Source organism: Acomys russatus, chromosome 16 (genome assembly GCF_903995435.1).
Source record: "Acomys russatus chromosome 16, mAcoRus1.1, whole genome shotgun sequence".
In the NCBI taxonomy this organism is placed as follows: Eukaryota; Metazoa; Chordata; class Mammalia; order Rodentia; family Muridae; genus Acomys; species Acomys russatus.
Window position 1 is genome coordinate 1,541,629 of NC_067152.1, and position 11,410 is coordinate 1,553,038.

Below are 11,410 nucleotides of genomic sequence, written 5' to 3' on the forward strand. Positions count from 1 at the left end.
AGCTACCCCTTCAGTCCAGTGACCATACCTGTACGGCTTGCCTCCCCTTAATTTTCTGTGACCCATTGCCCTGTGCTACCACCCTCTCCATCTGGAACCTGCCTGTGTGAGAGACTCACTCTGCTCCCTTGGAAGTGCCCAAAGGCCAGTGGAAGGGTAAAGGCCTCTTTCTTGAGGTACCTACACAGACCTTTATCTCTTACAATCATACTTTTGGGGCGAACAGGGTGACTTTGTTACGTTGATTTTTCTAGAGAGTCCTTTCTTGTCCATCCACCCACTATAAGCCATAGCTACCCCAACTAACTTCCCTTTACACTGTAGCAATAGCTCTTGTCCTTTGCTCTTCTGGGCACCCGGGGGCGTTCAGCTGGCCCCATCATGCCCCATCCCCAGGGATCCGACAGGAACCTGCCTGCCTTTCCTCAAGTGACCCTGTCAGCAACCTCCCAAATCCTGTTCCTCTTCTGACAGACAGAGATAACTATACTTAGCTGTGAGGTGCTTGGATATCTCCCAGATGAAAGGGTGTAAGAGCCTCTGACTGCCAGTGGAGATCTCTGGGTGGGGGTGGATAATGCGACTCTTCCATTAGTGAGGGAGTGATAGGGAGGCCTAGGCAGATACAGGATTCTTGTGTTAACAGTGTTCTCCCGCCCCTTTTCTCTTCTGGAAATAATGGAAGGCTCCCTTCAGTGGCCTACAGGCAAGGACTCCCTCAGCCTCCCAGTCTGGGAAAGGCCCTGCCTTTAGGTCCCTCTCCTTCCCTTCCTAGACCTGGCTATAAGAATCCTGAGGAAGCAGAGGTGGCACACACCTTTAATCCCAGCACTCGGGAGGCAGAGGCAGGTGGATCACTGTGAGTTCGAGGCCAGCCTGGTCTACAAAGTGAGTCTGTGACAGCCAAGGCTACACATAGAAACCTTGTCTTGAAAAAAACAAAAAAACAAGAATCCTAAGGAAAAGTACCAGCTACAGCCCAGGGATGACCCAGTGGGGGACTGAGATGGTTCTTGTGGGCATGTAGAGTCCCAAGGGAGAGTCCCACAATACAAGCGTAGACAGACTCAGAAGGAAGAAGAGCTGCGCTGGAGTCCAACATTCTAGAGCCATCCAGAAATGGGTGAACAATGCAGTTTAAGGTCCCTGTATCCTTGCCATGGCAACCTGTTCTTTGGGGAGCCCATCCTGAGCCAGGATGGGGCAGCTCATCCCTATACAGGCAGCAGGACGGAGTCATCCTATGTGGAGGCGGAAGGAGGGCAGAAGGTGTGAAGCATCTTCTCATTTGGGGGCCCCTTCATACTGCTGTGCCAGCCTCGAATGGGAGACATGCAGGGCAGACGGAGCCTGCTCCAAATTCTCTGTTGGCTGCGCTTTTTAATCCAATGCTTTTCAGAGTGTATTCACTCACCCACAGAAATAGAGCCCTTTGCTTTAGGGGGTGACTGTCATATGCCTTATTCTTAATAAAATGTTTGGAAAACATGGACGTCTGTTCTCTTACTTAGGGTGCTGCTGCTTACCTGCCTCTGTCCCAGCAGATGCAGAGTAGGGAGGTACATGAGGATGACAATAGCTTGGAAATCAATGGGTAGAGTGAACCAAGTGCTGGAGACCCAAGCACTCCCCACCCCCAGACACACAATATGCTCTTCAAGGCGTAAGGTGCTTGCTGAGGTGACCTGGCCCTCTACCAAGACCCGCCAGTCTTTCCATGCACCCCGCACACACACACACAACCTCAATAAACATTGATTGAATGAGATCTTGGATGAGCAGTTTCTGAGCAGGCTGGACAGGGATAGATTGGAAGTATCCCATGCCTGGTTTGGGCTTATTTGGCCACGTTGTTCCCTATCTGATGGAGCTGCAAGAAGCCCAGCATCCTTTACTAGTGGGAGTTATCCTATGACCACAGCTTCAGGAGGTCAGCACATCTGGTACCCTGCTTTCAATATACATCTGTGTTGTGGACAGCCAGAATAAGTTCTGTGTGCTGAGCACGAAAAGGACATTGTTAGCCATGCAGTGGTGGTGCATGTCTTTAGTCCCAGCACTCGGGAGGCAGAGGTAGGCTGATCGCTGTGAGTTCGAGGCCAGCCTGGTCTACAAAGTGAGTTCCAGGACAGCCACAGAGACACTCTGTCTTGGGGGGGGGGGGAGTTGTTTTAGGGCTGGAGAGATGGCTCTGAGGTTAAGAGCACTGGCTGCGCTTCCAAAGGTCCTGAGTTCAATTCCCAACAACCACACGATGGCTCACAACCATCGGTGAGATCTGGTGCTCTCTTCTGGCATGCATATGTACATGCAAACAGAACACTACATACATAATAAATCTTTTTTTTTTTTTTTCCTAGACAGGGTTTTTCTGTTTAGCCCTGGCTGTCCTGGAACTCACTCTGTGGACCTTGAACTCACAGAGCTCCAAGTGCCTCCTGAGTGCTGGGATTAAAGGTATATGCCACCACTGTCCAGCTAATAAATAAACTTAAAATAAAGAAAAGAAAAGGACATTGTTTCTATGTACAACTCTCCCCTCCTGATAATTGGAGTCATCGCAAGTAGGTTGAAGATGGGCACAAGAGTCATGCCAAGCCGGTGAGCCAATCATAGAGCTTTTGCTAAAACCGTTCATTCAAGCTCCACCGTAGGCGCTAAGGCTGCAGCAGCGAGGCACGTAGGACTGTTGACAAGGACAAGCACCTGAGCAGCTAAAGTCATAGTCTGTGAACTTGGAGTTAGGGGTCTTTTGCCATCATAAAGGAGTAAGGTGTCCAGAAAATGAAGAAGTAGGTTGGGGATACGCTCAGCTTGTCGCCACCAATTGGTGCCTAGCAAGCACAAAGCCCCAAGTTAGAGCCACAGCACTATGCAAATGACACAGTGGTGCACGGCCAAGAGTCTTCATACCCAGGAGGTAAAGCCAAAGATCACAACCTGAAGCTCACCTTCCAGTATATAATGTGACACTCCTCTGCTGTCTTAAAAAGGAGGTGAGGAGCTGGAGAGATGATGGCTCAGTGGTTAAGGTCAGGTACTGCTGTTCCAGAGGGCCTGAGCTGGAGTTCCTGCTGCCTGGCGACTCCAGCTCCAGGGGATCTGACACCTTTTTCTGGTCTCTGGAAACACACGGTATACACAAATATACTCACACATGTGAATAAATATAAATAATAAAACGCTATTTTTTAAAAGGTAGAATAAGGGCTGGAGAGATGGCTCAGCAGAAAAAAGCTCAGTCTGCTCTTTCAGAGGTCCTGAGTTCAATTCCTAGCAACTACAGGGTGCAGAGTGGCTTACAACCATCTATAATGAGACCTGGTGCCCTCTTCTGGCATGCTGGCACACATGAGGGCAGAATATTGTATAAATAATAAATAAATAAAAAGGTGGAATAAAGAGATACTTGATATTAAAGTGATCTTTATCCACAGATGTCTGAAATCCCTTATATGGTAAGTCCCTCCCCTGTCCACATTTGCTTTTGCTTTTCCTTTTTTGTTTGTTTTGGTTTGTTTTTTGAAACAAGGTTTCTCTGTGTAGACTTGGCTGTCCTAGAACTTGCTTTGTAGATTGAACTCAGCGATCTGCCTGCCTCTGCCTCCCAAGTGCTGGGATTAAAGGCGTGCGCCATCACGCCCGGCTTCTACTTGATATTTTGAACTCAGGTCTTTGCTTCTGTGTCTAGGTCTCATGTTTGGTCCCAGGGTGGACCAGGACAAGGATCTGCAGCAAGGCCAGAGCGGGTAGCCCAGGCCTCTGTTCCTGTGCCTAAATCTCGGAAGGGTGTGGTCTAGGGGAGAGAAGGCCCAACAGTGGACAGACATCTGCCCAAGACTCTTGAGTGTCAAATCGAGTTTGAGGAAAGAGGAAAAAGAAAAGAGGGAGCCAGGTGCAGTGGCCTGTAATCCCAGCACTTGGGGGAGGCAGAGGCAGGCAGATGCTGTTAGTTCAAGGCCAGCCTGGTCTACAAAGCCAGTTCAGGATAGCCAAGGATACACAGGGAAACCCTGTCTTGAAAAAAAAGAAAGAAAGAAAGAAGGAAGGAGGGAAGGGAAAAGAAAAAGAATCGAGAGAGATTGGCTTTAGGGTTGACACCTGACGGTACCAGGAGCTGCCAGGGTAAGCCCAGTTCAGAGCAGCAGTTTGAGGCAGAGATGTCAAAAGTCAGCTTCAGATAACTCTCAGAAATCACCATATAAAGTGTAACCCTCTCATTTTACAGATGGGGAAACTGAGACTTAGGGCTTCTCCCTGGTGTCATCCTCCTTTCCTGGCAGTTCTTCATCTCTTCTTCCTTCCTTCCCTTTTTTTTTTTTTTTTTGGATACAGGGTTTCTCTGTGCAGCCTTGGCTTTCCTAGAACTTGCTTTGTAGACCAAGGCTGGCCTCGAACTCACAGAGATCCACCTGCCTCTGCCTCCCAAGTGCTGGGATTAAAGGTGTGTATCACCAGGGCCCATTGGCTTTCATCTCCTCTTCTTGACCCCCAAGTTCAGACATGGACTTAGGGGCCTCATCCTGCAGTCCAGGGATTTTAGGGTCCAGCCTCCCCTCTCCAGCCACCTGGGGAGCTCCATTGGGAAAGAAACGGGGAGGTGGGTGGGACCAGCTGAGGGGGTGTGTCCATCATAACAATAATTAGGAAGGTGCGGAGCTTTGAGAAGTCTAATTATGTGGGCCAGGCTTCAGCCTAGGTTACCTCCCTCTGCATTTCGACCAGCATCTTTGTGTGGGGCCCCCAAAACAGGGAAACTGAGGACTCTGGGCATCCCTAAGGCAAGCCAAAGAATGGAGTTAAGACTGAGAAGAACCGAGGAAGGAGATGCCACTAAGGGCGGGTGGTGGATCCCAGGCTGCTGCAGACGCTGGCTATGAGAAGGCGGGGAGAAGGGCGACCACAGCTGCAGCTTTCTCCTCCTCTTTTCCTTCTTTTTTGACACGCTGTCTCAAGTAGCCAAGGCTGACCTTAAATTTATTAAGTGTCTGAAGTCTAGCTCGAACCCCTGATCCTCCACTTCCACCTCCCAAGCGTTAGAGGAGCTCAGGTGTGCACCACCACCCCTGGACACATGGACACCTGGACTAGAAAGGGAGTTTCTGTTGGCAGCCTGCATGGACGCAGGCAGGTGAGCCTCAATCAGGCTTTATGAAAATGATCCGAAGCTTTGGTCAAAGGTCAACAACGCTACAACACACAGAGGAAATATCTCCAAGGAAAGCCAGGCATTATAAACAGTGGTGGAGAGCAAAGGTGGCCCTCTAAGCCAATAGCAAAATGTCTCCCTGTGAGTCTTGTGGAGCTCTTGGGACTGCTTGGCATTCCCTGTGCCTGGATCATGCATGCACTTGGCCAACAAACATGTTAAGCACCTGACTCGCATCGAACAGGAAAGATGTTGGAGACACCCAGAGGCTAGCCTACACTATACCATGAGATCCTGTCTCCAAGGTCAGGGGGCTCTGGGACTGGAGAGATAGCTCAAAAGCTTTTTCAGGGGCCCCGGGTTGATTTATCAGCACCAACGTGGTGGTTCACAATCATTTGTAACTTCAGTTCCAGAGAATCAAACAGGAATTCTGACTTCTCTGGCTCCTGAAAACATGTGGTACACAGACAAGGCAAACATGCAAGTAAAATACCCACACATAAAATAATATTTTCATTTGATTAAAAACTAACATACCAGCCAGGCGGTGGTGGCACATGCCTTTAACCCCAGCACTTGGGAGACAGAGGCAGGTGGATCTCTGTGAGTTCAAGGCCAGCCTGGTCTATAAAGTGAGTCCAGGACAGCCAAGGCTACACAGAGAAACCCTATCTCGAAAAACCAAAACAAAACCAAACGAAAAAGAAATAATGTACCAAAGAAAGAAAGTATCAGCTGGTGGTGGCGCATGCCTTTAATCCCAGCACTCGGGAGGCAGAGGCAGGTGGATTGCTGTGAGTTCCAGGCCAGCCTGGTCTATAAAGTGAGTCCAGGACAGCCAAGGCTAACATAGAGAGACCCTGTCTTGAAAAATCAAAACAAACAAACAAACAAAACCAAAGTGAGTCTAGGACAGCCAGGGTGAAATAGAAAAACCTTGTCTCAAGAAACAAAACAAAAACCCAAAGGAACCAGTTTTAATTTACGCCTTTGGTCCCAGAGTTATTTCTATTATTGTTATTCGTTTGAGATAAGGTCTCATATAGTCCAGACTGGCCTCAAACTTTCTATACAGTGAGATGTGCCTCTTGATGATAAGAATGTGGGCTTCCAACCTCAGTTGTATTGGATAGGTACAGTTCTTCAAAACCATAGAATATCCTGGTAAAACCGTACACCAGGCTATTACTCAGCATAAGATGGATGAAGAAATCTCTTAGTATTCTGATATGTAGTAATCATCAGAATATTGCTAGGTTGAAAAAAAAAAAATCAAGGTGGGCCTGGCAAGCTGGCTCAGTAGATAAAGTGTTTGCCACCAAGCCTGAACGTGAATATCAGCCCCAGATCCTAGTGGTGGAAGGAGAGAAAGTTTAAAAAAAATTTTTTTTTTGGTTTTTCGAGACAGGGTTTCTCTGTGTAGCCTTGGCTGCCCAGGACTCGCTTTGAACACCTTGAACTCACAGAGATCCACCTGCCTCAGCCTCCGCAAGGGCTGAGATTACAGGGGTGCGCCACCATTCCCGGCTAAATGTAACTTTTAAAAAACAGAGTAGAGACTAGGTTCCAGATGCTTATTTAATAAAAAGAAATGTTGGTGCCAGGCATGATGGCACATGCCTTTAATCCCAGCACTTGGGAGGCAGAGGCAGGTGGATCCTGTGAGTTCGAGGGCAGCCTGGTCTGCTAATGGAGTCCAGGACAGCCAAGGCTACACAGAGAAACCCTGTCTCCAAAAAACAAACGGGGGGGGAAAAAAAAAAAGAAAGAAAGAAAGAAAGAAAAGAAAAGGAAAGAAAGCCGGGCGTGGTGGCGCACGCCTTTAATCCTAGCACTCGGGAGGCAGAGGCAGGCCGATCGCTGTGAGTTCGAGGCCAGCCTGGTCTACAAAGTGAGTCCAGGATGGCCAAGGCTACACAGAGAAACCCTGTCTCAAAAAACCAAAAAAAAAAAAAGAAAGAAAAGGAAAGAAAAGAAATGTTGGGGGCTGACAAAATGGTTCAGCAATTAAGAGTACTGGCTGCTCTTGTTTTGAGACAGGGTCTCAATATGTAGCCTTGGATAGCCTGGAGCTGTCAGACATCCACCTGCCTCTGTCTCCCTAGTCTAGGAGCAAAAGCGTATGTCACTTGCTGTCTTGCAGAGGACCAGGTTTCTTGTCCCAGCATCCATATGGTGGTTCAAAACTGTCTGTGAGTCCAGCCCAGGCAGAACACCCACACACATAAAAATAAATAAATAAATAAATAAATAAATAAATAAATAAATAATAAAACTATCCAGGTGGTGGCGTCACAGATGCTTACTTAATCTCAACAATTGGGAGGCAGAGGCAGGTGGATCCTGAGTTTGACCTAGTCTGATCTACAGAGTGAGTTACAGGACAGCCAGGGCTATACAGAGAAACCCAATTGAAAAAAATCAAAAGAATGCTGGGTGTGGTGGCAGCACACATGTTTAATCTCAACAATTGGGAGGCAGAGGCAGGTGGATCTCTGTGAGTTCGAGGCCAGCCTGGTCTACAAAGCAAGTCCAGGACAGCCAGGGCTACACAGAAAAACCCTGTCTCAAAAAACCAAAAAATAAATAAATAAGAAAGAAAGAAGGATTGCTTCTACCTTTCAAGTGCTGGGATTTCAAGTGGGACTTCTGTGTGGTGTTTTTTTTCCCCCTAAAATATATCTCTTGAAGCCCAGGCTGACAACACACTATGTAGCTGGATTTCTGATCCTCCCTCTTCTGCCTCCCAACTATGAGTGCTGGGATTCCAGTCTTGTGCCACTATGCTAGTGTGCTCAGGCAGAAGTGGGGAGGGGGGCGGCGAGGTGGCAGGTTGGGGGTGGGGGTTGCTGTGTGCTAGGCAAGCACCCTGCCAGCTGAGCTGCCTCCCTGGCTCATGTGTTCTTTTCACTTTCTGCAGTTTGAACTATGTGAATGGATTATCTATTTAAATTTTCAAGCAAAGCCAGGTGTGGGTGGCGGTGTATTCTTGTCATTCTAGCATTCAGAAAGTCGCAGGAGTACGGCTGCAAGTTCAAGGCAGGCCTTTTTTGGGTAATGAATTTCGGGCCAGCCTAAGCTACAGAATAAGACCCCCTTCTCAAACATATAACCCAAAGTACAGCCTCCTCCCAGAAGGACCTTGTGTACCCTGATTAAGCAGAACAGCCTTGCCTGAGGCCCTCATTCTGCAGCCTTGAACCTGACATTGCTTGGAGCTTTCTGAGCCATCAACTGCTGGTATTTTAGCATCTCTAAACTCTTGCAATCTGAGTTAATCATGATTGTTGGTATAAAGCACTATTCCAAGTGTGTCAATGATCACTGCCTGTCCCCGCCTGTCCCCGCCTGTCCCTGACAGTTAGGTGAAGCTAGATAGATAGATTTTTAAAAATAATTTATTTTTGCCGGGAGTGGTGGCGCACGCCTTTAACCCCAGCACTCGGGAGGCAGAGGCAGGCGGATCACTGTGAGTTCGAGGCCAGCCTGGTCTACCCAGTGAGTCCAGGATAGCCAGGGCTAACCAGAGAAACCCTGTCTCACAAAAAAATTCTTTTTATTTAATGTTTATTGGTGTTTTGCCTGCCTGTATGTCTGTGTGAGGTCCCTAGAACTGGAGTGAGCTGCCATATGGGTTCTGGGAATTGAACCTTGGTCCTCTAAAAGCGTTGGTGCTCTTAACTGCTGAGCCATCTCTCTAACCCCTAAGTGGATGTTTTTATCTGATAAAGAAAGCACCTTTGAGTTTGGAGTGTAGCTCAGAGGTAGGGTGTTTACCTAAAGTGCATAAACCCGATTTTGATCTCCGATACCAAAAAAAACAAACAAATAAACAAAAACAGGACTGGGAGTAAGCTAGAGATGGCTTGCCGCTCTTACAGAGGACCCAGCGTGGCTCACAAGACGTTGTGACTCCAGCTTCAGGAGATCCATCCACCTCCATGGGCACTGCCCCCTTCTCCCCAAGATATATAAATGACAGTTGTGCACACATGGCTTATATACATACATATAATTGAAAATAAAAATCTTTAAAAACAAGCAAACAAAAACAGGGCTAAGGAGATAGCTTGGTCAGTGAAGTATAGAGCCAGGCAAAGGGATGGTCCCTGCAGTCCCAGCCCTGGACAGATGGAACTAAAGAATCAATGCCACCTGTTAGCCAGCAGCCAGTCTAGCCAAGTGCTGAGCTCCAAGTTCAGCGAGAGACTTTAAAACACACACGCACCCATGCATGTGTGTGCATGCGTGCGCGCGCGCACACACACACACACACACACACACACACCCCTAAATAAAAGTGTAATAAAAGTTTTTAAGAAGATAAGCTGGAGAAGCACCCGAGGCAGACAACTGATCTACACACACACACACACACACACACACACACACACACACACACACACAGAGCAAACACCTGAGATCAGCAGGAGAGTGTTGATTTGCTCAAATTCACTAATAGTGAAAGGTAAAGGTGACTAGGGAACTGACTTCCAGTCCAATTAGGTTCTCAAGAAAGGGCTTCTTTGTGTAGCCTTGGCTGTCCTCGAATCACTCTGTAGACCAGGCTGGCCTTGAACTCACAGAGATCCACCTGCCTCTGCTTCCGGAGTGCTGGGATTAAAGGCGTGCGCCACCACCGTCTGGCTGCTTTTCTACCTTTTGTTTTTGTTTGCTTGAGTGTTTTCTTGAGACACGGTCTTACCCAGGTAGCCCAGGCTAACCTCGAACACTTTATAGTCTCGCACTGCCTTCCGAGTGCTGGGATTGCAGATGATGCCTTTGTGCTGGATCCCCTGACTGCCTTCCATGTGCATCTTGGTGGGTTTTTTCCAACTTTCTCGTGCAACAGCCTGAAATCACTTCTCCTCAGCCCTGTTTAATTCACCTTTGCCCTCCTATAACAGTCAAAAGGATCTTTCTGACAGAAATCTTTCCTTTTCTCTCCTCCCTCCGTCTTGGAGGCTTCCTTTTTCTGTTGGCTGCAGTTCTCACTGCATGCACTTTAGGGCAAAGTGGACTTCCTATTTATTCTAGTCAGACAGTGTGTTACTCTGTAGCCTAAGCTGATCTTAAAATCCATGTCCTCCAAAAGGAGACTTAACTTTCCTTTGCAATTTATACAAGGGTATATTTAGACCCCTCCCATCTCAGCGTCAGAGTCCCAGATTCCATTGATTCCTAGCAAGTGTAACGATTGTGCCTTAGGGGGCTGGAGAGATGGCTCAGAGGTTAAGAGCATCGTCTGCTCTTCCAAAGGTGCGGAGTTCAATTCCCAGCAACCACATGGTGACTTATAACCACCTGTAATGAGATCTGGTGTCTTCTTGTGGTGGGCAGGCACACGTGTGGGCAGAATACTGTATAAATAATAAATCTTTAAAAAAAAAAAAAAAGATTGTGCCTTTAGTGTTTTACAAAGGGCTTTTTCCACCTGTGCTTGTAAGGTGTACCCACCCACCCCCCACCCCCGCCTGGACAACTTTAACTGTCTGGCATAACCTGCCTGGTTCAAATGTCACCTGAGACTAAGGATGTCTCTCGGTGGTAGAGACACCTTTACCATGCCAGAGATCCTGAATTCAATCCTCAACAGGGAAACACACAAGAGAACTCACCCCCTTCAGCAACCACGGACCTCACTCCTTACTCCCCACCCAACCAACAGAACTGAAAAATAGCAACTACAGTAAAGACACAACAGAACTGAAAAATAGCAACTACAGTAAAGACGGGTGTGTAGATTTAGACTGATTTACATCTATGTGACCTTGGCCCTCAGTGTCCTTCGCTGCTGTAAACCAAGATATTGGCCTGAGAGTGAGAAAATCTCCTCCCCCCCCTCGTGTGTGTGTGTGTGTGTGTGTGTGTGTGTGTGTGTGTGTGTTATACGGAGAGGAGATCGTGGTGCTCAGTACAAATTTAAGTAAGTCTGTTTCTGACACTTTATGCTTTCCTTGCAACCCTCAATTCGCCTCAATTCACACCTTCTTCAATAATCTAAATACACTCTGGCTAGTCCCTTTCCCTTCAGTAAGAGAGTCCACTCAGTGAGGAGGGCGCCAAGGGTCGCGATAACTGTGTTGACCTACACCGAGCGGTCTTTTGGCAGGTTGGCAATAGGAAACAGAGTCACTGGGGGTGGGGGGGGAAACAGAGGGCGAAGGCAGTCCTAGACAAGTCTCCACCCAAGGTCACTGCGCCCGCCCAACAGGCGGCGAACCGAGGGACTGTCTCCCGGAAGCCCCGCCTCACCAG